The sequence below is a fragment of the Schistocerca gregaria genome, chromosome 4, assembly GCF_023897955.1.
Source record: "Schistocerca gregaria isolate iqSchGreg1 chromosome 4, iqSchGreg1.2, whole genome shotgun sequence".
Classification (NCBI taxonomy): domain Eukaryota; kingdom Metazoa; phylum Arthropoda; class Insecta; order Orthoptera; family Acrididae; genus Schistocerca; species Schistocerca gregaria.
The window spans coordinates 12,845,979-12,872,500 of record NC_064923.1 but is presented as its reverse complement, the minus strand read 5'-3'; the positions used below and the strand labels follow the sequence as shown (position 1 = coordinate 12,872,500).

The window sequence follows — 26,522 nt, the reverse complement described above, 5'->3', positions numbered from 1 at the left end:
GACTTCAGCTGACAACACTTCATATTACCGTCTAACATTTGCAGCTATGGCGACCCATTACTGCTTGCCTACACATCTGACACGTAAAGGAAGTGCTCTCCAAATAACACCACTTGCATTTCAGAACATGTCTTTCACACATGTCTACAAAATCACCTTCACCTTCAAATACAGTTTCGTAGCGACTGACGGAGACGTAGGCAAAGTTTAAAGTTGCTATTTCCATTACATCACGTTAATCAGAAAAACGGTAAGTTACATCTGCAGAGGAACAAAATTCCGTTCCTCCCCACGTGGGGCTCGAACCCACGACCCTGGGATTAAGAGCCTTATGTTCTACCGACTGAGCTAGCCGCGCTGCCTCGGTGAGTATATGCCGGTTAGCACGTCACACAGTACTCGTTTGGGTTGATTGGTCCCATACAGAACCTCCCCATGTTGCCTAATGTTTTCCTAACGTCACACTCGTCACGTAGTTCACTTTTATTTCATAATCATTTCTGAGACGTAACAGATTGCATGACAACCTGCAGAGCTAGTTTCGTCAAAATTAACACACATACTTGATGTGACTCATAAGCCGAACGAGTTACTTTCCGACGTTATTTTAGATGTGCAAGTGCCAGTCAAAAACACGCGGCGACGGCAATATGCAAACCAATTCGCTAGTTAACACCGGTCTTGTTGTGCGTGTTTCAAGCTCAAGAGCATCTCCAAGCAGAAAATGGTCAACAGCAACGTTCACACGGTTTCGTACTGCTCAAGTGCTGCACTAAAACGGTATGTTTCTTTTTCATATCTGGAAAAACACGACCGAGAGAGGAATCAAACACGCAATCTTCGGATACGAAGTCCGACGCCTTATCCATTAGGCCACACGGTCACTGACAAACAAGTGGAACTTATATACGACTCATCTCAAAACGCTCACACCACTGAGGAGTTGTGTTTTCGTTCTACACAGACGCTGCCCCTTGCTCTTTCCCACCCATTTGATACATTCAACCTGCTACGAGACCTACCAAATATAGACTGGGAAACTAAACCACACACTTTGTGCATTCGGAAATGTAAGGCAGGGCGTCCCTCGCCGCATTTGCTACGATGTCCATTTGCTACTTCTGCAGAAGTGGCGGCGGCGGCGACGCCGACGACGACGACGACGACGACGACGACGACGACAACCGCGGAAGGCTCTTAGATATGTGAGAAATACATCTATAAAATATATTTCAGACTGTCCCATCCCACCTTATGCTGTACCGCTTTGGCAAATGCTTTATCTGCGCCATTCGCCTTAATCACATCTGAGAGTAATTCTTAATAAAACGCCTCTCGCTAATTGTTAGTCATCCCAGATACTGTTTGCTATAAGGCCACGACGCGCAACTGATATCCAAAATTCGTCTGCCTCCTGTGAGTATCGAACTCACGACCCCTGGTTTACTAGACCAGTGCTCTGCCACTGAGCTAAAGGGGCGCGGCCTAGCGGTACTTTTGCGTACTTCATCCTTATGGTCGTCTGGATCATCAGACTTCAGCTGACAACACTTCATATTACCGTCTAATATTTGCAGCCATGGCGACCCATTACTGCTTGCCTACACATCTGACACGTAAACGAAGTGCTCTCCAAATAACACCACTTGCATTTCAGAACATGTCTTTCACACATGTCTACAAAATCACCTTCACCTTCAAATACAGTTTCGTAGCGACTGACGGAGACGTAGGCAAAGTTTAAAGTTGCTATTTCCATTACAACACGTTAATCAGAAAAACGGTAAGTTACATCTGCAGAGGAACAAAATTCCGTTCCTCCCCACGTGGGGCTCGAACCCACGACCCTGGGATTAAGAGCCTTATGTTCTACCGACTGAGCTAGCCGCGCTGCCGCGGTGAGTATATGCCGGTTAGCACGTCACACAGTACTCGTTTGGGTTGATTGGTCCCATACAGAACCTCCCCATGTTGCCTAATGTTTTCCTAACGTCACACTCGTCACGTAGTTCACTTTTATTTCATAATCATTTCTGAGAGGTAACAGAATTGCATGACAACCTGCAGAGCTAGTTTCGTCAAAATTAACACACATACTTGACGTGACTCATAAGCCGAACGAGTTACTTTCCGACGTTATTTTAGATGTGCAAGTGCCAGTCAAAAACACGCGGCGACGGCAATATGCAAACCAATTCGCTAGTTAACACCGGTCTTGTTGTGCGTGTTTCAAGCTCAAGAGCATCTCCAAGCAGAAAATGGTCAACAGCAACGTTCACACGGTTTCGTACTGCTCAAGTGCTGCACTAAAACGGTATGTTTCTTTTTCATATCTGGAAAAACACGACCGAGAGAGGAATCAAACACGCAATCTTCGGATACGAAGTCCGACGCCTTATCCATTAGGCCACACGGTCACTGACAAACAAGTGGAACTTATATACGACTCATCTCAAAACGCTCACACCACTGAGGAGTTGTGTTTTCGTTCTACACAGACGCTGCCCCTTGCTCTTTCCCACCCATTTGATACATTCAACCTGCTACGAGACCTACCATATATAGACTGGGAAACTAAACCACACACTTTGTGCATTCGGAAATGTAAGGCAGGGCGTCCCTCGCCGCATTTGCTACGATGTCCATTTGCTACTTCTGCAGAAGTGGCGGCGGCGACGACGACGACGACGACGACGACGACGACGACGACCGCGGAAGGCTCTGAGATATGTGAGAAATACATCTATAAAATATATTTCAGACTGTCCCATCCCACCTTATGCTGTACCGCTTTGGCAAATGCTTTATCTGCGCCATTCGCCTTAATCACATCTGAGAGTAATTCTTAATAAAACGCCTCTCGCTAATTGTTAGTCATCCCAGATACTGTTTGCTATAAGGCCACGACGCGCAACTTATATCCAAAATTCGTCTGCCTCCTGTGAGGATCGAACTCACGACCCCTGGTTTACTAGACCAGTGCTCTGCCACTGAGCTAAAGAGGCGCCGCCTAGCGGTACTTTTGCGTACTTCATCCTTACGGTCGTCTGGATCATCAGACTTCAGCTGACAACACTTCATATTACCGTCTAATATTTGCAGCTATGGCGACCCATTACTGCTTGCCTACACATCTGACACGTAAAGGAAGTGCTCTCCAAATAACACCACTTGCATTTCAGAACATGTCTTTCACACATGTCTACAAAATCACCTTCACCTTCAAATACAGTTTCGTAGCGACTGACGGAGACGTAGGCAAAGTTTAAAGTTGCTATTTCCATTACATCACGTTAATCAGAAAAACGGTAAGTTACATCTGCAGAGGAACAAAATTCTGTTCTTCCCCACGTGGGGCTCGAACCCACGACCCTGGGATTAAGAGCCTTATGTTCTACCGACTGAGCTAGCCGCGCTGCCTCGGTGAGTATATGCCGGTTAGCACGTCACACAGTACTCGTTTGGGTTGATTGGTCCCATACAGAACCTCCCCATGTTGCCTAATGTTTTCCTAACGTCACACTCGTCACGTCGTTCACTTTTATTTCATAATCATTTCTGAGAGGTAACAGAATTGCATGACAACCTGCAGAGCTAGTTTCGTCAAAATTAACACACATACTTGATGTGACTCATAAGCCGAACGAGTTACTTTCCGACGTTATTTTAGATGTGCAAGTGCCAGTCAAAAACACGCGGCGACGGCAATATGCAAACCAATTCGCTAGTTAACACCGGTCTTGTTGTGCGTGTTTCAAGCTCAAGAGCATCTCCAAGCAGAAAATGGTCAACAGCAACGTTCACACGGTTTCGTACTGCTCAAGTGCTGCACTAAAACGGTATGTTTCTTTTTCATATCTGGAAAAACACGACCGAGAGAGGAATCAAACACGCAATCTTCGGATACGAAGTCCGACGCCTTATCCATTAGGCCACACGGTCACTGACAAACAAGTCGAACTTATATACGACTCATCTCAAAACGCTCACACCACTGAGGAGTTGTGTTTTCGTTCTACACAGACGCTGCCCCTTGCTCTTTCCCACCCATTTGATACATTCAACCTGCTACGAGACCTACCAAATATAGACTGGGAAACTAAACCACACACTTTGTGCATTCGGAAATGTAAGGCAGGGCGTCCCTCGCCGCATTTGCTACGATGTCCATTTGCTACTTCTGCTGAAGTGGCGGCGGCGGCGGCGGCGACGACGACGACGACGACGACGACGACGACAACCGCGGAAGGCTCTGAGATATGTGAGAAATACATCTATAAAATATATTTCAGACTGTCCCATCCCACCTTATGCTGTACCGCTTTGGCAAATGCTTTATCTGCGCCATTCGCCTTAATCACATCTGAGAGTAATTCTTAATAAAACGCCTCTCGCTAATTGTTAGTCATCCCAGATACTGTTTGCTATAAGGCCACGACGCGCAACTGATATCCAAAAATCGTCTGCCTCCTGTGAGGATCGAACTCACGACACCTGGTTTACTAGACCAGTGCTCTGCCACTGAGCTAAAGAGGCGCGGCCTAGCGGTACTTTTGCGTACTCTAATGTTTTCCTAACGTCACACTCGTCACGTCGTTCACTTTTATTTCATAATCATTTCTGAGAGGTAACAGAATTGCATGACAACCTGCAGAGCTAGTTTCGTCAAAATTAACACACATACTTGATGTGACTCATAAGCCGAACGAGTTACTTTCCGACGTTATTTTAGATGTGCAAGTGCCAGTCAAAAACACGCGGCGACGGCAATATGCAAACCAATTCGCTAGTTAACACCGGTCTTGTTGTGCGTGTTTCAAGCTCAAGAGCATCTCCAAGCAGAAAATGGTCAACAGCAACGTTCACACGGTTTCGTACTGCTCAAGTGCTGCACTAAAACGGTATGTTTCTTTTTCATATCTGGAAAAACACGACCGAGAGAGGAATCAAACACGCAATCTTCGGATACGAAGTCCGACGCCTTATCCATTAGGCCACACGGTCACTGACAAACAAGTGGAACTTATATACGACTCATCTCAAAACGCTCACACCACTGAGGAGTTGTGTTTTCGTTCTACACAGACGCTGCCCCTTGCTCTTTCCCACCCATTTGATACATTCAACCTGCTACGAGACCTACCAAATATAGACTGGGAAACTAAACCACACACTTTGTGCATTCGGAAATGTAAGGCAGGGCGTCCCTCGCCGCATTTGCTACGATGTCCATTTGCTACTTCTGCTGAAGTGGCGGCGGCGGCGACGACGACGACGACGACGACGACGACAACCGCGGAAGGCTCTGAGATATGTGAGAAATACATCTATAAAATATATTTCAGACTGTCCCATCCCACCTTATGCTGTACCGCTTTGGCAAATGCTTTATCTGCGCCATTCGCCTTAATCACATCTGAGAGTAATTCTTAATAAAACGCCTCTCGCTAATTGTTAGTCATCCCAGATACTGTTTGCTATAAGGCCACGACGCGCAACTGATATCCAAAAATCGTCTGCCTCCTGTGAGGATCGAACTCACGACCCCTGGTTTACTAGACCAGTGCTCTGCCACTGAGCTAAAGAGGCGCGGCCTAGCGGTACTTTTGCGTACTTCATCCTTACGGTCGTCTGGATCATCAGACTTCAGCTGACAACACTTCATATTACCGTCTAATATTTGCAGCTATGGCGACCCATTACTGCTTGGCTACACATCTGACACGTAAAGGAAGTGCTCTCCAAATAACACCACTTGCATTTCAGAACATGTCTTTCACACATGTCTACAAAATCACCTTCACCTTCAAATACAGTTTCGTAGCGACTGACGGAGACGTAGGCAAAGTTTAAAGTTGCTATTTCCATTACATCACGTTAATCAGAAAAACGGTAAGTTACATCTGCAGAGGAACAAAATTCCGTTCCTCCCCACGTGGGGCTCGAACCCACGACCCTGGGATTAAGAGCCTTATGTTCTACCGACTGAGCTAGCCGCGCTGCCTCGGTGAGTATATGCCGGTTAGCACGTCACACAGTACTCGTTTGGGTTGATTGGTCCCATACAGAACCTCCCCATGTTGCCTAATGTTTTCCTAACGTCACACTCGTCACGTCGTTCACTTTTATTTCATAATCATTTCTGAGAAGTAACAGAATTGCATGACAACCTGCAGAGCTAGTTTCGTCAAAATTAACACACATACTTGATGTGACTCATAAGCCGAACGAGTTACTTTCCGACGTTATTTTAGATGTGCAAGTGCCAGTCAAAAACACGCGGCGACGGCAATATGCAAACCAATTCGCTAGTTAACACCGGTCTTGTTGTGCGTGTTTCAAGCTCAAGAGCATCTCCAAGCAGAAAATGGTCAACAGCAACGTTCACACGGTTTCGTACTGCTCAAGTGCTGCACTAAAACGGTATGTTTCTTTTTCATATCTGGAAAAACACGACCGAGAGAGGAATCAAACACGCAATCTTCGGATACGAAGTCCGACGCCTTATCCATTAGGCCACACAGTCACTGACAAACAAGTGGAACTTATATACGACTCATCTCAAAACGCTCACACCACTGAGGAGTTGTGTTTTCGTTCTACACAGACGCTGCCCCTTGCTCTTTCCCACCCATTTGATACATTCAACCTGCTACGAGACCTACCAAATATAGACTGGGAAACTAAACCACACACTTTGTGCATTCGGAAATGTAAGGCAGGGCGTCCCTCGCCGCATTTGCTACGATGTCCATTTGCTACTTCTGCTGAAGTGGCGGCGGCGGCGACGACGACGACGACGACGACGACGACGACGACGACGACAACCGCGGAAGGCTCTGAGATATGTGAGAAATACATCTATAAAATATATTTCAGACTGTCCCATCCCACCTTATGCTGTACCGCTTTGGCAAATGCTTTATCTGCGCCATTCGCCTTAATCACATCTGAGAGTAATTCTTAATAAAACGCCTCTCGCTAATTGTTAGTCATCCCAGATAATGTTTGCTATAAGGCCACGACGCGCAACTGATATCCAAAAATCGTCTGCCTCCTGTGAGGATCGAACTCACGACACCTGGTTTACTAGACCAGTGCTCTGCCACTGAGCTAAAGAGGCGCGGCCTAGCGGTACTTTTGCGTACTTCATCCTTACGGTCGTCTGGATCATCAGACTTCAGCTGACAACACTTCATATTACCGTCTAATATTTGCAGCTATGGCGACCCATTACTGCTTGCCTACACATCTGACACGTAAAGGAAGTGCTCTCCAAATAACACCACTTGCATTTCAGAACATGTCTTTCACACATGTCTACAAAATCACCTTCACCTTCAAATACAGCTTCGTAGCGACTGACGGAGACGTAGGCAAAGTTTAAAGTTGCTATTTCCATTACATCACGTTAATCAGAAAAACGGTAAGTTACATCTGCAGAGGAACAAAATTCCGTTCCTCCCCACGTGGGGCTCGAACCCACGACCCTGTGATTAAGAGCCTTATGTTCTACCGACTGAGCTAGCCGCGCTGCCTCGGTGAGTATATGCCGGTTAGCACGTCACACAGTACTCGTTTGGGTTGATTGGTCCCATACAGAACCTCCCCATGTTGCCTAATGTTTTCCTAACGTCACACTCGTCACGTAGTTCACTTTTATTTCATAATCATTTCTGAGAGGTAACAGAATTGCATGACAACCTGCAGAGCTAGTTTCGTCAAAATTAACACACATACTTGATGTGACTCATAAGCCGAACGAGTTACTTTCCGACGTTATTTTAGATGTGCAAGTGCCAGTCAAAAACACGCGGCGACGGCAATATGCAAACCAATTCGCTAGTTAACACCGGTCTTGTTGTGCGTGTTTCAAGCTCAAGAGCATCTCCAAGCAGAAAATGGTCAACAGCAACGTTCACACGGTTTCGTACTGCTCAAGTGCTGCACTAAAACGGTATGTTTCTTTTTCATATCTGGAAAAACACGACCGAGAGAGGAATCAAACACGCAATCTTCGGATACGAAGTCCGACGCCTTATCCATTAGGCCACACGGTCACTGACAAACAAGTGGAACTTATATACGACTCATCTCAAAACGCTCACACCACTGAGGAGTTGTGTTTTCGTTCTACACAGACGCTGCCCCTTGCTCTTTCCCACCCATTTGATACATTCAACCTGCTACGAGACCTACCATATATAGACTGGGAAACTAAACCACACACTTTGTGCATTCGGAAATGTAAGGCAGGGCGTCCCTCGCCGCATTTGCTACGATGTCCATTTGCTACTTCTGCAGAAGTGGCGGCGGCGACGACGACAACGACGACGACGACGACGACGACGACGACGACAACCGCGGAAGGCTCTGAGATATGTGAGAAATACATCTATAAAATATATTTCAGATTGTCCCATCCCACCTTATGCTGTACCGCTTTGGCAAATGCTTTATCTGCGCCATTCGCCTTAATCACATCTGAGAGTAATTCTTAATAAAACGCCTCTCGCTAATTGTTAGTCATCCCAGATACTGTTTGCTATAAGGCCACGACGCGCAACTGATATCCAAAATTCGTCTGCCTCCTGTGAGGATCGAACTCACGACCCCTGGTTTACTAGACCAGTGCTCTGCCACTGAGCTAAAGAGGCGCCGCCTAGCGGTACTTTTGCGTACTTCATCCTTACGGTCGTCTGGATCATCAGACTTTAGCTGACAACACTTCATATTACCGTCTAATATTTGCAGCTATGGCGACCCATTACTGCTTGCCTACACATCTGACACGTAAAGAAGTGCTCTCCAAATAACACCACTTGCATTTCAGAACATGTCTTTCACACATGTCTACAAAATCACCTTCACCTTCAAATACAGTTTCGTAGCGACTGACGGAGACGTAGGCAAAGTTTAAAGTTGCTATTTCCATTACATCACGTTAATCAGAAAAACGGTAAGTTACATCTGCAGAGGAACAAAATTCCGTTCCTCCCCACATGGGGCTCGAACCCACGACCCTGGGATTAAGAGCCTTATGTTCTACCGACTGAGCTAGCCGCGCTGCCTCGGTGAGTATATGCCGGTTAGCACGTCACACAGTACTCGTTTGGGTTGATTGGTCCCATACAGAACCTCCCCATGTTGCCTAATGTTTTCCTAACGTCACACTCGTCACGTAGTTCACTTTTATTTCATAATCATTTCTGAGAGGTAACAGAATTGCATGACAACCTGCAGAGCTAGTTTCGTCAAAATTAACACACATACTTGATGTGACTCATAAGCCGAACGAGTTACTTTCCGACGTTATTTTAGATGTGCAAGTGCCAGTCAAAAACACGCGGCGACGGCAATATGCAAACCAATTCGCTAGTTAACACCGGTCTTGTTGTGCGTGTTTCAAGCTCAAGAGCATCTCCAAGCAGAAAATGGTCAACAGCAACGTTCACACGGTTTCGTACTGCTCAAGTGCTGCACTAAAACGGTATGTTTCTTTTTCATATCTGGAAAAACACGACCGAGAGAGGAATCAAACACGCAATCTTCGGATACGAAGTCCGACGCCTTATCCATTAGGCCACACGGTCACTGACAAACAAGTGGAACTTATATACGACTCATCTCAAAACGCTCACACCACTGAGGAGTTGTGTTTTCGTTCTACACAGACGCTGCCCCTTGCTCTTTCCCACCCATTTGATACATTCAACCTGCTACGAGACCTACCAAATATAGACTGGGAAACTAAACCACACACTTTGTGCATTCGGAAATGTAAGGCAGGGCGTCCCTCGCCGCATTTGCTGCGATGTCCATTTGCTACTTCTGCAGAAGTGGCGGCGGCGACGACGACAACGACGACGACGACGACAACCGCGGAAGGCTCTGAGATATGTGAGAAATACATCTATAAAATATATTTCAGATTGTCCCATCCCACCTTATGCTGTACCGCTTTGGCAAATGCTTTATCTGCGCCATTCGCCTTAATCACATCTGAGAGTAATTCTTAATAAAACGCCTCTCGCTAATTGTTAGTCATCCCAGATACTGTTTGCTATAAGGCCACGACGCGCAACTGATATCCAAAATTCGTCTGCCTCCTGTGAGGATCGAACTCACGACCCCTGGTTTACTAGACCAGTGCTCTGCCACTGAGCTAAAGAGGCGCGGCCTGGCGGTACTTTTGCGTACTTCATCCTTACGGTCGTCTGGATCATCAGACTTCAGCTGACAACACTTCATATTACCGTCTAATATTTGCAGCTATGGCGACCCATTACTGCTTGCCTACACATCTGACACGTAAAGGAAGTGCTCTCCAAATAACACCACTTGCATTTCAGAACATGTCTTTCACACATGTCTACAAAATCACCTTCACCTTCAAATACAGTTTCGTAGCGACTGACGGAGACGTAGGCAAAGTTTAAAGTTGCTATTTCCATTACATCACGTTAATCAGAAAAACGGTAAGTTACATCTGCAGAGGAACAAAATTCCGTTCCTCCCCACGTGGGGCTCGAACCCACGACCCTGGGATTAAGAGCCTTATGTTCTACCGACTGAGCTAGCCGCGCTGCCTCGGTGAGTATATGCCGGTTAGCACGTCACACAGTACTCGTTTGGGTTGATTGGTCCCATACAGAACCTCCCCATGTTGCCTAATGTTTTCCTAACGTCACACTCGTCACGTCGTTCACTTTTATTTCATAATCATTTCTGAGAAGTAACAGAATTGCATGACAACCTGCAGAGCTAGTTTCGTCAAAATTAACACACATACTTGATGTGACTCATAAGCCGAACGAGTTACTTTCCGACGTTATTTTAGATGTGCAAGTGCCAGTCAAAAACACGCGGCGACGGCAATATGCAAACCAATTCGCTAGTTAACACCGGTCTTGTTGTGCGTGTTTCAAGCTCAAGAGCATCTCCAAGCAGAAAATGGTCAACAGCAACGTTCACACGGTTTCGTACTGCTCAAGTGCTGCACTAAAACGGTATGTTTCTTTTTCATATCTGGAAAAACACGACCGAGAGAGGAATCAAACACGCAATCTTCGGATACGAAGTCCGACGCCTTATCCATTAGGCCACACAGTCACTGACAAACAAGTGGAACTTATATACGACTCATCTCAAAACGCTCACACCACTGAGGAGTTGTGTTTTCGTTCTACACAGACGCTGCCCCTTGCTCTTTCCCACCCATTTGATACATTCAACCTGCTACGAGACCTACCAAATATAGACTGGGAAACTAAACCACACACTTTGTGCATTCGGAAATGTAAGGCAGGGCGTCCCTCGCCGCATTTGCTACGATGTCCATTTGCTACTTCTGCTGAAGTGGCGGCGGCGGCGGCGGCGGCGACGACGACGACGACGACGACGACGACGACAACCGCGGAAGGCTCTGAGATATGTGAGAAATACATCTATAAAATATATTTCAGACTGTCCCATCCCACCTTATGCTGTACCGCTTTGGCAAATGCTTTATCTGCGCCATTCGCCTTAATCACATCTGAGAGTAATTCTTAATAAAACGCCTCTCGCTAATTGTTAGTCATCCCAGATACTGTTTGCTATAAGGCCACGACGCGCAACTGATATCCAAAAATCGTCTGCCTCCTGTGAGGATCGAACTCACGACACCTGGTTTACTAGACCAGTGCTCTGCCACTGAGCTAAAGAGGCGCGGCCTAGCGGTACTTTTGCGTACTTCATCCTTACGGTCGTCTGGATCATCAGACTTCAGCTGACAACACTTCATATTACCGTCTAATATTTGCAGCTATGGCGACCCATTACTGCTTGCCTACACATCTGACACGTAAAGGAAGTGCTCTCCAAATAACACCACTTGCATTTCAGAACATGTCTTTCACACATGTCTACAAAATCACCTTCACCTTCAAATACAGTTTCGTAGCGACTGACGGAGACGTAGGCAAAGTTTAAAGTTGCTATTTCCATTACATCACGTTAATCAGAAAAACGGTAAGTTACATCTGCAGAGGAACAAAATTCCGTTCCTCCCCACGTGGGGCTCGAACCCACGACCCTGTGATTAAGAGCCTTACGTTCTACCGACTGAGCTAGCCGCGCTGCCTCGGTGAGTATATGCCGGTTAGCACGTCACACAGTACTCGTTTGGGTTGATTGGTCCCATACAGAACCTCCCCATGTTGCCTAATGTTTTCCTAACGTCACACTCGTCACGTAGTTCACTTTTATTTCATAATCATTTCTGAGAGGTAACAGAATTGCATGACAACCTGCAGAGCTAGTTTCGTCAAAATTAACACACATACTTGATGTGACTCATAAGCCGAACGAGTTACTTTCCGACGTTATTTTAGATGTGCAAGTGCCAGTCAAAAACACGCGGCGACGGCAATATGCAAACCAATTCGCTAGTTAACACCGGTCTTGTTGTGCGTGTTTCAAGCTCAAGAGCATCTCCAAGCAGAAAATGGTCAACAGCAACGTTCACACGGTTTCGTACTGCTCAAGTGCTGCACTAAAACGGTATGTTTCTTTTTCATATCTGGAAAAACACGACCGAGAGAGGAATCAAACACGCAATCTTCGGATACGAAGTCCGACGCCTTATCCATTAGGCCACACGGTCACTGACAAACAAGTGGAACTTATATACGACTCATCTCAAAACGCTCACACCACTGAGGAGTTGTGTTTTCGTTCTACACAGACGCTGCCCCTTGCTCTTTCCCACCCATTTGATACATTCAACCTGCTACGAGACCTACCAAATATAGACTGGGAAACTAAACCACACACTTTGTGCATTCGGAAATGTAAGGCAGGGCGTCCCTCGCCGCATTTGCTACGATGTCCATTTGCTACTTCTGCTGAAGTGGCGGCGGCGGCGGCGACGACGACGACGACGACGACGACGACGACGACGACGACGACAACCGCGGAAGGCTCTGAGATATGTGAGAAATACATCTATAAAATATATTTCAGACTGTCCCATCCCACCTTATGCTGTACCGCTTTGGCAAATGCTTTATCTGCGCCATTCGCCTTAATCACATCTGAGAGTAATTCTTAATAAAACGCCTCTCGCTAATTGTTAGTCATCCCAGATACTGTTTGCTATAAGGCCACGACGCGCAACTGATACCCAAAATTCGTCTGCCTCCTGTGAGGATCGAACTCACGACCCCTGGTTTACTAGACCAGTGCTCTGCCACTGAGCTAAAGAGGCGCGGCCTAGCGGTACTTTTGCGTACTTCATCCTTACGGTCGTCTGGATCATCAGACTTCAGCTGACAACACTTCATATTACCGTCTAATATTTGCAGCTATGGCGACCCATTACTGCTTGCCTACACATCTGACACGTAAAGGAAGTGCTCTCCAAATAACACCACTTGCATTTCAGAACATGTCTTTCACACATGTCTACAAAATCACCTTCACCTTCAAATACAGTTTCGTAGCGACTGACGGAGACGTAGGCAAAGTTTAAAGTTGCTATTTCCATTACATCACGTTAATCAGAAAAACGGTAAGTTACATCTGCAGAGGAACAAAATTCCGTTCCTCCCCACGTGGGGCTCGAACCCACGACCCTGGGATTTTTTTTTTTTTTTTTTTTTTTTTTTTTTTTTTTTTTTTTTTCTAGCTAAAATTTTGCATATACAATTCCAACTGCCAGCTCGTACACGTTTCTAGAAACGATCGCAAAACACTGAGTCAGGCTCCACCGAGCCTCGATCTCGGATCGCTGGATTCAAAGTCCAGAGTGATAACCATTACACCATTTTTTTTTAAATTTTTTTTTAATTTTTTTTTTTTTTTTCATTCTGGAAACATCCCCCAGGCTGTGGCTAAGCCATGTCTCCACAGTATCCTTTCTTTCTTTTTTTTTTTTTTTTTTTTTTTTTTCTCATCGAAGCACACTGTCACCAAGCAATGGCTGACGCTTCGAGGACGGCATGAAATTGCTAGGGAGGTGATGCAGCTAAAGTTCCTGGTAAATGTGCTAACAGGGCACACACGTTCGTTGGAGTGTATACATATGATGGGGACCGGCTGTGACACAGCAGTCAACCAAAGTCAAAAAATGTGACTAATCATACAGTGTTTCCTTTACCACTTCGTTAGTGAATGCTGTTCTAAAGAGCGCAATTCCCATCTATCTTTTTTTTTTTTTCTTCTTAACCACTTTTTTTTTTTTTTTTTTTTTTTTTTTTTTTTTTTTTTTTTGTAAGGAACTTGGCCGCATGAGGCCGGCGGAGGCAAAGCGGGCAGGGGTCAAAATCTCGAGGCCTGGCCGCGATGTCTCCACCCAGTCCTGTTGCTGAGGCGTGTCTTTATCATAGTTTTCAATAAGAAATTTTACATCTTGTGTATACGTAGATATATGCTGTTTTGCCTTCGAAATCCTGAACCAAAAGATGCTTCATTTGAAACAAAAAATTTATGTCATGCCGAGGCAATAGAGATTGAAGGTTATAGCTTTAGTGCTTTTTTTTTTTTTTTTTTTTTTTTTTTTTTTTTTTTTTTTTCCTCATCCACTGCTTCTCGGCAACCTAGCATACTTCTTTGTAATATATAATAAAGTTGTAGGAAGTAGTGGACCCTGAACCTGTATATTATTTTTTTAAATTTCTGTTTAGTTTTTTAATTGTTATTATTATTATTTTTGTTTGTTTGTTATTTTTTTATTGTAAAAGAAAAATCTTCATGGAATGTGAAGAAGGAATTTTATGTTAAGGCACTAATTCCATAGCCTCCTTTCCTTCTTGAGATTAATAATAATAATAAAAAAGTATGTTCCCTTCCATGGAAACAAATGAGACTTCCTTCTCAGTCATAAAATGAATGTATAAGAAAACAATTTATCTTTAACCCTGCGATACTGGCTTTCGGCTTCGGCTTCTTCTGTGCAATAAACAAAATAGCCTTCTTTGCCAGCAGAGGATAAGTGATTATAATATGAAACTGTAAAATTGAACTTCTCCCCAATTGTTTTTGTTTAAGCGTCGTTTCGCTTAAATAAACGATTTTTGTTTATCTCGTTGGCTTGTCAACCAATGCCCAGTCGCTCGAATACAATTTTCAGCATATTGCCGTAGTTTTTCTTGTGGTCTTTATATTTCAGGGCGTTATAAAAAGCACACTTCAAGTACATGTAAAAATCAGTGGAATTGTCATTTCCCAGGTGATTAATTACGTAATTCACATAGTGTCCTATTAACCAATGGACCGAGTTGTTTTTTGCTGCTGGAAAATAGCAAGTCTGAGGCCTGAGGAATGTAACAGGGGGAAAATTTTCCACCGAAGATCTCGTAAGAAAAGCCAGTTGTTCCCTAATCCAATTACAGAGTTGTAGATTGCCACCGCACGTGAATCTGTGCACTAACGTGTCGATCAATTTACATTTGAGACATAGGTTCGTGTCGCTAACGCCGATTGCATGTAACCTTTCATTGGTGCTTACGGTCTCATTCACTGTTTTATACCACGCTGACTTGACGTCCGATGGTAGACCACGCATATTAATATTTTTCCATATGGCGTCCCAATCAGTGTGTGGGTATTTACTTTCCAATTTGTTTCTCCCCTCCATTTTCTTTCGATGGCACAGAATATCGCGGGCCGTGATCCGTCGTGAGTTGATGATGACACCGCCGAGATAGCTGAATTCCACAAAATATACACGAACGTACTGGAGCCGGTTATTTATTTTTTGCACATTCACCGGCGCCTGTAAACTGGCAGGCCTGACAACTTCAAATAATTTAGTTGTAATGCTATCAGCGTGGTCGCTAAGGATAGTGGCGGTCCTTTTTATAAAAAGCGCAGACGCCTTATTTCTGATGTCAACTAACCCCAAACCTCCATTCCTGGGATCTAAGGTCGCAGTTTTTGCGTCGACTCTGAATATATCCCCTCTCCAAAGATAGCTGGCAATGGTAGACATTATCTTTTTTCCAATCATTTTCGGTAGTGGGAAGATCTGTGCTATAAAGTAACTCCTGGAGAGAATGCAGTGGTTAATGAAAATCACCCTCTGAACTTGGTTCATGTTACGGTGGAGGTTTTCTCTTGTTGTTCCAAGAAGTTGTCCCGACGTATTTCTCCAATTGATAGCTGCCATTTTTAACGGACAAGGTGTCAGTGTTATTCCTAGTGTTTTGCATTGGGTGACCATTGTGGCCCAGGCTAAGGTGGTATGTTGAAAACCCCGCAGGTTTAGGAGTTTGCTTTTGTTTGCGTTGACACCTGCTCCGGAGACTCTACAGTACTTTTTAATTAGCGTTTCCAATTTCAAAATGTCGTCGGGATTTCGCAGGACGACTCCGACATCATCGGCATAGGCGTTTATGACTGTTCGGTGACCAGATAATGTGATGCCAGTTAGAGTGGCATGAACACTGCGGAGGAAAGGTTCTAATGAAAGCACGAATAGGAACATGGAGAGGGGGCTTCCTTGAGGAACGCCGCGCCTGATCTGAATCTGCTTTGTCCTCTGGCAGTTAACTGATATACAAGCGCTGATGCCTGTTGCAACATTTCTGATCACACTTACGACTCGCTCATTAAAACCTATTTTGTTCAGTGTGGCACTAAGGAATCTATGATCCACACGATCAAATGCTTTCTGGAAGTCAATAAACATGATAGCACATTTTATGGTGGTCACAGCAGTGATTGCAATTATATCTCTATATTCAGCTATGCTTTTGAAAATGCTCTTGGTAGGCACACAGGACTGGTATGGACTTACTATCTTTTTGGCCAACTGTGAGAGTCTGTTGTTTAAAATTCTGCAGATGATTTTATAATCGGAGTTTAACAGGGAGATAGGACGAAAGTTGTTGAGGTTTCTTTTTGCAGCATTTTTTGGGATTAGTACTATTGTGCTCTCTTTAAAAACAGCAGGTAAATGCTTTCCCTGAAGCACCTCGTTCGTCATTCGGGTAAACATGTCACCAATCAGTGGCCAGTATCGTTTATAAAATTCAACAGGCAAACCATCCGGTCCCGGCGATTTCCTCAGAGGAGATTTGCAGATGATTCTGTGGATATCTTCGTTAGTACACTCAACGAGAAGGTCTTCGTTTTCCTCGTCCGAGACCTGTGGAGCGATGGAACTAAGGAACTCATCGAAGGACTCTTCACATACCGGGTTGGCAGTGTATAGGTCTTCGTAATATTTGTGCACTGCATTGACGATGTCTCTCTGAGTCGTGAGTGTCTCGCCAGTTTCAGACTGAAGTCCATCAATGAAGGTGCGTCTCCTGTTTCTTTCGTGCTTCAGTAGATGGTACAAGGAAGCATGTTCATCCTCCACGACTGTCTTAGCCTTGGATTTTAATTTCAGACCCTCCATCTGCTGTCTTTTAAGACTGAGCAATTTGGCCTTAGTTTGCTTGATATCTGCCAGACGGACGTTGGAAGTGTTTGCCTGCTCATATAAATTTCGCAGCATGGTATAATAAAATTCTATGGAATTTTTCAAGTCTTTCGATCGTTGGACACTATACTGGATGAGAACTTTTCTCAGTTTAGGCTTTGCCCTGTTGCACCACCAGTCTAGTACTGAGACGAGTCTATCAGCAGAGCGGAGGCACAATGCCCACGCTTCTGTCAAACTTTCTTCTAATCCGTCGTCCTGCATCAGTGACGTATTAAGGTGCCATGAACTTCTAAAACGGCGAGTGGGTTGCGCAGTAAGGTTGATGGAAGCTAGCACGGAGCTATGATCAGAAAAGTAAACTGGAATCGTCTCTGCTTTAATGAAGGAGCTAACTAGACTTTGCGATATGTAGAGTCTGTCGATCCTGCTACGTGAGTGAGGACCTAGGAATGTAAATGCCACAAATGTGGGATGCATTATTTCCCAAGCATCTTTAAGCTGTAAAACAGTGACGAAACTCTTCAGTTCATTGCAGTTATTAAAATTCGGAACCTGGTCTTTCTTATTTATCACACAATTAAAATCACCGCCTATTATAAGATCTTTTGGGTTTTTCCGTAATAAATAAATGATTTCTTCTTTATAGAACTGTGCTCTTTCCATTCTATTGGATGTGCCAGAAGGGGCATACAGATTGATAAGGGTAGAACCAAAGACTTTTATACCTATCGCTCTGCCGGAGTCCAACCTCTCGATATCCGAGACAGGAATCCCCTCCCTGACTAAAACTGCTGTACCGACGTTGGTGTCAAGTGAGACATTTAAAATCGCCAAATATCCAGGCACTGTAAGATTAGTCAGCACTACTTCCTGTAGGAAAGCAATGTCCGTCCCTGACTCATATAAATAATCCTTGAGCGCTGTAACTTTAGTCACGGATGTAATCCTGTTAATATTGATAGTCGTAATTGTATATGCCTGGGACATTTAGTTTGCATAAAAAGTAAATAAGTGATTAAAAAGATAACAAAATATTAATAAAAAAAAAAGAGATGTGCAGCTTCTAGAAGGGAGAAACGACTCCGCTTAAACAAACATCTAAAAGAATAGTCAGTATTTGAAGCTCGGTAAACACTTCATCTGGTTCCTCTGAAATATGACTAAGACAGTAGTACAATTAGAAATGAAACTGGTTCAACAAAATCCCTTTTTTTTTTCATCTTACAGCCTCATTTTGGTGCAGGATTCCGAACATCTCGGGTTTTAGTTTTACCGAGGGGCTTTGCATCACTAATGTCACGTGAAGGTGCCTCCTTAGGTCTTTCCGTGATGATTTCATACAAGACGTTCTTGGCCGTCGCTTCCTCTTGTGCTGGTTGTTGTTTGCTTTGGTTACGGGAAGCTTTGAGAGTAGGTAGCGGTTTGAGTCGGCGTCTTCGGACATCTTGGTTCAACGCGCCGTCATTCGGATTGTCTATCTTTACCACCGTTGTGACCGAAGCTGCCTCAACAGCGTCCTTTTTACGAGTGCCATTTCCTTGTTCTTCCGTCACTAGCTCCAGAGCACTGACTGAGTCGGCGGTTTGTGGGTCTGTAAGTTCTTGAGTTGGGTTCCGCTCCGTCACCTCTTGTGCTTCGGAGTGCGCCTCTTCCGTCTCCGCGACAATCGTTACTGCGTCCCCTCCGTGGACCGTTTGTACCTGTTCAGCCGCCGACAGCGGCCGGGTTGCCTCAGCGGCTGTCGTCACGTCAATACATGTACTGTTTGTTTCCTCGAGCACATCCGCATTACACTGCTTCTGCTTGCGGGTGGAAGGCGAATTACGGGCGGACTCGCCGTCCGAGCCATCATCGGTCGTTTCCAACGGTCGCTTCTTATTCTGGAGATCGCAATCGGGAACAGAAGGGTGTGATGTAATGACGCTCAGGGGAGGGAACTCCGTAGTAGTTATGGCGGGCACTGCAGAAGTACATGCACCACTGTCGTTAACCGAAAGAAGGGAAGTGCTATTTGGTAAGACATCGCTGAGGGTCAGTTTTTGACGCTGTGTTAGATTGTTCCTAAGAACAAAAACACGGCGCGGACAATCTTGTCGGAAATGACCTGTCTCATTGCAAATATTGCACGTGCGCTCCTGACCAGAATACACAACATGTGCTTTATGGCCTGCAACGGATATATGGGACGGAATGTTGGCTTTCACCTCCATTTCAACGGATCTAATGCCATTAAAACACTGTATCTTGTATAGCTTCGACCATCTTTCGTTATAGATAGATTTAACTTCGCCATATTTAGATAGAGCGTCCTTGATCAACTGATTATCAATTTCAATTGGAACGTTCAAAATCCTGACATTGGTGTACATGATATCAGCTTTTCGTACAGAGACATTACTTTTTGAACCGTCTCGATGAACAAATTCGACGGAATTACCCCATTTTGCAAGCAACTTATCGACTGTCACTGAGTTCAGAAATTTAACAAAAACACAGTATTTTTCAGCATCTAATTGCGTGGTATGAACAGAGTCAGAATTAATACCGATTACCTCAGTCAGCCAATCGTGGATTTCCAGCGCAGTGGGTTGGACCGGCCGTGTTCTTTCTCGAACGAGAAGACTAAAGTATTCTTCCTGACGGTGTCAGACATGGTCGTCGGTTCCGACGAAATTCCGGCAACAACCGAAATTGCGGCGAAGCACGAAACGTGGAACGGACGAAAGCACTATAAAAACACTTATCAGAGACACCACTCAAAAAATAACAGCGAAAATGTACAGCTGACTTCACGTAAACACCAAACACCGGCGATAGCGCTAACGTACGCGGAGTAAACAACAAGCACGTCCGACCGCGGCGACGGCTAAAGCCAGAATGGATTAAGAGCCTTATGTTCTACCGACTGAGCTAGCCGCGCTGCCTCGGTGAGTATATGCCGGTTAGCACGTCACACAGTACTCGTTTGGGTTGATTGGTCCCATACAGAACCTCCCCATGTTGCCTAATGTTTTCCTAACGTCACACTCGTCACGTAGTTCACTTTTATTTCATAATCATTTCTGAGAGGTAACAGAATTGCATGACAACCTGCAGAGCTAGTTTCGTCAAAATTAACACACATACTTGATGTGACTCATAAGCCGAACGAGTTACTTTCCGACGTTATTTTAGATGTGCAAGTGCCAGTCAAAAACACGCGGCGACGGCAATATGCAAACCAATTCGCTAGTTAACACCGGTCTTGTTGTGCGTGTTTCAAGCTCAAGAGCATCTCCAAGCAGAAAATGGTCAACAGCAACGTTCACACGGTTTCGTACTGCTCAAGTGCTGCACTAAAACGGTATGTTTCTTTTTCATATCTGGAAAAACACGACCGAGAGAGGAATCAAACACGCAATCTTCGGATACGAAGTCCGACGCCTTATCCATTAGGCCACACGGTCACTGACAAACAAGTGGAACTTATATACGACTCATCTCAAAACGCTCACACCACTGAGGAGTTGTGTTTTCGTTCTACACAGACGCTGCCCCTTGCTCTTTCCCACCCATTTGATACATTCAACCTGCTACGAGACCTACCAAATATAGACTGGGAAACTAAACCACACACTTTGTGCATTCGGAAATGTAAGGCAGGGCGTCCCTCGCCGCATTTGCTACGATGTCCATTTGCTACTTCTGCAGAAGTGGCGGCGGCGGCGACGACGACGACGACGACGACGACGACGACGACGACGACGACGACGACGACGACGACAACCGCGGAAGGCTCTGAGATATGTGAGAAATACATCTATAAAATATATTTCAGACTGTCCCATCCCACCTTATGCTGTACCGCTTTGGCAAATGCTTTATCTGCGCCATTCGCCTTAATCACATCTGAGAGTAATTCTTAATAAAACGCCTCTCGCTAATTGTTAGTCATCCCAGATACTGTTTGCTATAAGGCCACTTCGCGCAACTGATATCCAAAATTCGTCTGCCTCCTGTGAGGATCGAACTCACGACCCCTGGTTTACTAGACCAGTGCTCTGCCACTGAGCTAAAGAGGCGCGGCCTAGCGGTAGTTTTGCGTACTTCATCCTTACGGTCGTCTGGATCATCAGACTTCAGCTGACAACACTTCATATTACCGTCTCATATTTGCAGCTATGGCGACCCATTACTGCTTGGCTACACATCTGACACGTAAAGGAAGTGCTCTCCAAATAACACCACTTGCATTTCAGAACATGTCTTTCACACATGTCTACAAAATCACCTTCACCTTCAAATACAGTTTCGTAGCGACTGACGGAGACGTAGGCAAAGTTTAAAGTTGCTATTTCCATTACATCACGTTAATGAGAAAAACGGTAAGTTACATCTGCAGAGGAACAAAATTCCGTTCCTCCCCACGTGGGGCTCGAACCCACGACCCTGGGATTAAGAGCCTTATGTTCTACCGACTGAGCTAGCCGCGCTGCCTCGGTGAGTATATGCCGGTTAGCACGTCACACAGTACTCGTTTGGGTTGATTGGTCCCATACAGAACCTCCCCATGTTGCCTAATGTTTTCCTAACGTCACACTCGTCACGTAGTTCACTTTTATGTCATAATCATTTCTGATAGGTAACAGAATTGCATGACAACCTGCAGAGCTAGTTTCGTCAAAATTAACACACATACTTGATGTGACTCATAAGCCGAACGAGTTACTTTCCGACGTTATTTTAGATGTGCAAGTGCCAGTCAAAAACCCGCGGCGACGGCAATATGCAAACCAATTCGCTAGTTAACACCGGTCTTGTTGTGCGTGTTTTAAGCTGAAGAGCATCTCCAAGCAGAAAATGGTCAACAGCAACATTCACACGGTTTCGTACTGCTCAAGTGCTACACTAAAACGGTATGTTTCTTTTTCAGATCTGGAAAAACACGACCGAGAGAGGAATCAAACACGCAATCTTCGGATACGAAGTCCGACGCCTTATCCATTAGGCCACACGGTCACTGACAAACAAGTGGAACTTATATACGACTCATCTCAAAACGCTCACACCACTAAGGAGTTGTGTTTTCGTTCTACACAGACGCTGCCCCTTGCTCTTTCCCACCCATTTGATACATTCAACCTGCTACGAGACCTACCAAATATAGACTGGGAAACTAAACCACACACTTTGTGCATTCGGAAATGTAAGGCAGGGCGTCCCTCGCCGCATTTGCTACGATGTCCATTTGCTACTTCTGCAGAAGTGGCGGCGGCGACGACGACGACGACGACAACCGCGGAAGGCTCTGAGATATATGAGAAATACATCTATAAAATATATTTCAGACTGTCCCATCCCACCTTATGCTGTACCGCTTTGGCAAATGCTTTATCTGCGCCATTCGCCTTAATCACATCTGAGAGTAATTCTTAATAAAACGCCTCTCGCTAATTGTTAGTCATCCCAGATACTGTTTGCTATAAGGCCACGACGCGCAACTGATATCCAAAATTCGTCTGCCCCCTGTGAGGATCGAACTCACGACCCTTGCTTTACTAGACCAGTGCTCTGCCACTGAGCTAAAGGGGCGCGGCCTAGCGGTACTTTTGCGTACTTCATCCTTACGGTCGTCTGGATCATCAGACTTCAGCTGACAACACTTCATATTACCGTCTCATATTTGCAGCTATAGCGACCCATTACTGCTTGGCTACACATCTGACACGTAAAGGAAGTGCTCTCCAAATAACACCACTTGCATTTCAGAACATGTCTTTCACACATGTCTACAAAATCACCTTCACCTTCAAATACAGTTTCGTAGCGACTGACGGAGACGTAGGCAAAGTTTAAAGTTGCTATTTCCATTACATCACGTTAATCAGAAAAACGGTAAGTTACATCTGCAGAGGAACAAAATTCCGTTCCTCCCCACGTGGGGCTCGAACCCACGACCCTGGGATTAAGAGCCTTATGTTCTACCGACTGAGCTAGCCGCGCTGCCTCGTTGAGTATATGCCGGTTAGCACGTCACACAGTACTCGTTTGGGTTGATTGGTCCCATACAGAACCTCCCCATGTTGCCTAATGTTTTCCTAACGTCACACTCGTCACGTAGTTCACTTTTATTTCATAATCATTTCTGAGAGGTAACAGAATTGCATGACAACCTGCAGAGCTAGTTTCGTCAAAATTAAAACACATACTTGATGTGACTCATAAGCCGAACGAGTTACTTTCCGACGTTATTTTAGATGTGCAAGTGCCAGTCAAAAACCCGCGGCGACGGCAATATGCAAACCAATTCGCTAGTTAACACCGGTCTTGTTGTGCGTGTTTTAAGCTGAAGAGCATCTCCAAGCAGAAAATGGTCAACAGCAACATTCACACGGTTTCGTACTGCTCAAGTGCTACACTAAAACGGTATGTTTCTTTTTCAGATCTGGAAAAACGCGACCGAGAGAGGAATCCAACACGCAATCTTCGGATACGAAGTCCGACGCCTTATCCATTAGGCCACACGGTCACTGACAAACAAGTGGAACTTATATACGAATCATCTCAAAACGCTCACACCACTGAGGAGTTGTGTTTTCGTTCTACACAGACGCTGCCCCTTGCTCTTTCCCACCCATTTGATACATTCAACCTGCTACGAGACCTACCAAATATAGACTGGGAAACTAAACCACACACTTTGTGCATTCGGAAATGTAAGGCAGGGCGCCCCTCGCCGCATTTGCTACGATGTCCATTTGCTACTTCTGCAGAAGTGGCGGCGGCGACGACGACGACGACGACGACGACGACGACGACGACGACAACCACGGAAGGCTCTGAGATATGTGAGAAATACATCTATAAAATATATTTCAGACTGTCCCATCCCACCTTATGCTGTACCGCTTTGGCAAATGCTTTATCTGCGCCATTCGCCTTAATCACATCTGAGAGTAATTCTTAATAAAACGCCTCTCGCTAATTGTTAGTCATCCCAGATATTGTTTGCTATAAGGCCACGACGCGCAACTGATATCCAAAATTCGTCTGCCTCCTGTGAGGATCGAACTCACGACCGCTGGTTTACTAGACCAGTGCTCTGCCACTGAGCTAAAGAGGCGCGGCCTAGCGGTACTTTTGCGTACTTCATCCTTACGGTCGTCTGGATCATCAGACTTCAGCTGACAACACTTCATATTACCATCTAATATTTGCAGCTATGGCGACCCATTACTGCTTGCCTACACATCTGACACGTAAAGGAAGTGCTCTCCAAATAACACCACTTGCATTTCAGAACATGTCTTTCACACATGTCTACAAAATCACCTTCACCTTCAAATACAGTTTCGTAGCGACTGACGGAGACGTAGGCAAAGTTTAAAGTTGCTATTTCCATTACATCACGTTAATCAGAAAAACGGTAAGTTACATCTGCAGAGGAACAAAATTCCGTTCCTCCCCACGTGGGGCTCGAACCCACGACCCTGGGATTAAGAGCCTTATGTTCTACCGACTGAGCTAGCCGCGCTGCCTCGGTGAGTATATGCCGGTTAGCACGTCACACAGTACTCGTTTGGGTTGATTGGTCCCATACAGAACCTCCCCATGTTGCCTAATGTTTTCCTAACGTCACACTCGTCACGTAGTTCACTTTTATTTCATAATCATTTCTGAGAGGTAACAGAATTGCATGACAACCTGCAGAGCTAGTTTCGTCAAAATTAACACACATACTTGATGTGACTCATAAGCCGAACGAGTTACTTTCCGACGTTATTTTAGATGTGCAAGTGCCAGTCAAAAACACGCGGCGACGGCAATATGCAAACCAATTCGCTAGTTAACACCGGTCTTGTTGTGCGTGTTTTAAGCTGAAGAGCATCTCCAAGCAGAAAATGGTCAACAGCAACATTCACACGGTTTCGTACTGCTCAAGTGCTACACTAAAACGGTATGTTTCTTTTTCAGATCTGGAAAAACACGACCGAGAGAGGAATCAAACACGCAATCTTCGGATACGAAGTCCGACGCCTTATCCATTAGGCCACACGGTCACTGACAAACAAGTGGAACTTATATACGACTCATCTCAAAACGCTCACACCACTGAGGAGTTGTGTTTTCGTTCTACACAGACGCTGCCCCTTGCTCTTTCCCACCCATTTGATACATTCAACCTGCTACGAGACCTACCAAATATAGACTGGGAAACTAAACCACACACTTTGTGCATTCGGAAATGTAAGGCAGGGCGTCCCTCGCCGCTTTTGCTACGATGTCCATTTGCTACTTGTGCAGAAGTGGCGGCGGCGACGACGACGACGACGACGACGACGACGACAACCACGGAAGGCTCTGAGATATGTGAGAAATACATCTATAAAGTATATTTCAGACTGTCCCATCCCACCTTATGCTGTACCGCTTTGGCAAATGCTTTATCTGCGCCATTCGCCTTAATCACATCTGAGAGTAATTCTTAATAAAACGCCTCTCGCTAATTGTTAGTCATCCCAGATACTGTTTGCTATAAGGCCACGACGCGCAACTGATATCCAAAATTCGTCTGCCCCCTGTGAGGATCGAACTCACGACCCTTGCTTTACTAGACCAGTGCTCTGCCACTGAGCTAAAGAGGCGCGGCCTAGCGGTACTTTTGCGTACTTCATCCTTACGGTCGTCTGGATCATCAGACTTCAGCTGACAACACTTCATATTACCGTCTCATATTTGCAGCTATAGCGACCCATTACTGCTTGGCTACACATCTGACACGTAAAGGAAGTGCTCTCCAAATAACACCACTTGCATTTCAGAACATGTCTTTCACACATGTCTACAAAATCACCTTCACCTTCAAATACAGTTTCGTAGCGACTGACGGAGACGTAGGCAAAGTTTAAAGTTGCTATTTCCATTACATCACGTTAATGAGAAAAACGGTAAGTTACATCTGCAGAGGAACAAAATTCCGTTCCTCCCCACGTGGGGCTCGAACCCACGACCCTGGGATTAAGAGCCTTATGTTCTACCGACTGAGCTAGCCGCGCTGCCTCGTTGAGTATATGCCGGTTAGCACGTCACACAGTACTCGTTTGGGTTGATTGGTCCCATACAGAACCTC

At 45.2% G+C, this 26,522-nt stretch overlaps 13 non-coding genes across 13 annotated transcripts; all 13 read right to left on the bottom strand.

Moving 5' to 3' along the window:
• Nucleotides 1-1,408: 1,408 nt before the first annotated feature.
• Nucleotides 1,409-1,480, bottom strand: Trnat-agu (transfer RNA threonine (anticodon AGU)). The gene has a single exon. It is a non-coding gene; the product is annotated as a tRNA-Thr (tRNA).
• Nucleotides 1,481-2,933: 1,453 nt separating this feature from the next.
• Trnat-agu (transfer RNA threonine (anticodon AGU)) lies at nucleotides 2,934-3,005 on the bottom strand. The gene has a single exon. It is a non-coding gene; the product is annotated as a tRNA-Thr (tRNA).
• A 1,459-nt stretch (nucleotides 3,006-4,464) lies between these two features.
• Nucleotides 4,465-4,536, bottom strand: Trnat-agu (transfer RNA threonine (anticodon AGU)). Its single transcript has one exon. It is a non-coding gene; the product is annotated as a tRNA-Thr (tRNA).
• A 981-nt stretch (nucleotides 4,537-5,517) lies between these two features.
• On the bottom strand, nucleotides 5,518-5,589 carry Trnat-agu (transfer RNA threonine (anticodon AGU)). The gene has a single exon. It is a non-coding gene; the product is annotated as a tRNA-Thr (tRNA).
• A 1,462-nt stretch (nucleotides 5,590-7,051) lies between these two features.
• Nucleotides 7,052-7,123, bottom strand: Trnat-agu (transfer RNA threonine (anticodon AGU)). The gene has a single exon. It is a non-coding gene; the product is annotated as a tRNA-Thr (tRNA).
• Nucleotides 7,124-8,585: 1,462 nt separating this feature from the next.
• On the bottom strand, nucleotides 8,586-8,657 carry Trnat-agu (transfer RNA threonine (anticodon AGU)). Its single transcript has one exon. It is a non-coding gene; the product is annotated as a tRNA-Thr (tRNA).
• A 1,446-nt stretch (nucleotides 8,658-10,103) lies between these two features.
• On the bottom strand, nucleotides 10,104-10,175 carry Trnat-agu (transfer RNA threonine (anticodon AGU)). The gene has a single exon. It is a non-coding gene; the product is annotated as a tRNA-Thr (tRNA).
• Nucleotides 10,176-11,637: 1,462 nt separating this feature from the next.
• On the bottom strand, nucleotides 11,638-11,709 carry Trnat-agu (transfer RNA threonine (anticodon AGU)). The gene has a single exon. It is a non-coding gene; the product is annotated as a tRNA-Thr (tRNA).
• A 1,468-nt stretch (nucleotides 11,710-13,177) lies between these two features.
• On the bottom strand, nucleotides 13,178-13,249 carry Trnat-agu (transfer RNA threonine (anticodon AGU)). The gene has a single exon. It is a non-coding gene; the product is annotated as a tRNA-Thr (tRNA).
• An 8,153-nt stretch (nucleotides 13,250-21,402) lies between these two features.
• Trnat-agu (transfer RNA threonine (anticodon AGU)) lies at nucleotides 21,403-21,474 on the bottom strand. Its single transcript has one exon. It is a non-coding gene; the product is annotated as a tRNA-Thr (tRNA).
• Nucleotides 21,475-22,912: 1,438 nt separating this feature from the next.
• Nucleotides 22,913-22,984, bottom strand: Trnat-agu (transfer RNA threonine (anticodon AGU)). Its single transcript has one exon. It is a non-coding gene; the product is annotated as a tRNA-Thr (tRNA).
• A 1,459-nt stretch (nucleotides 22,985-24,443) lies between these two features.
• On the bottom strand, nucleotides 24,444-24,515 carry Trnat-agu (transfer RNA threonine (anticodon AGU)). Its single transcript has one exon. It is a non-coding gene; the product is annotated as a tRNA-Thr (tRNA).
• A 1,450-nt stretch (nucleotides 24,516-25,965) lies between these two features.
• On the bottom strand, nucleotides 25,966-26,037 carry Trnat-agu (transfer RNA threonine (anticodon AGU)). The gene has a single exon. It is a non-coding gene; the product is annotated as a tRNA-Thr (tRNA).
• Between the last annotated feature and the right edge of the window lie 485 nt (nucleotides 26,038-26,522).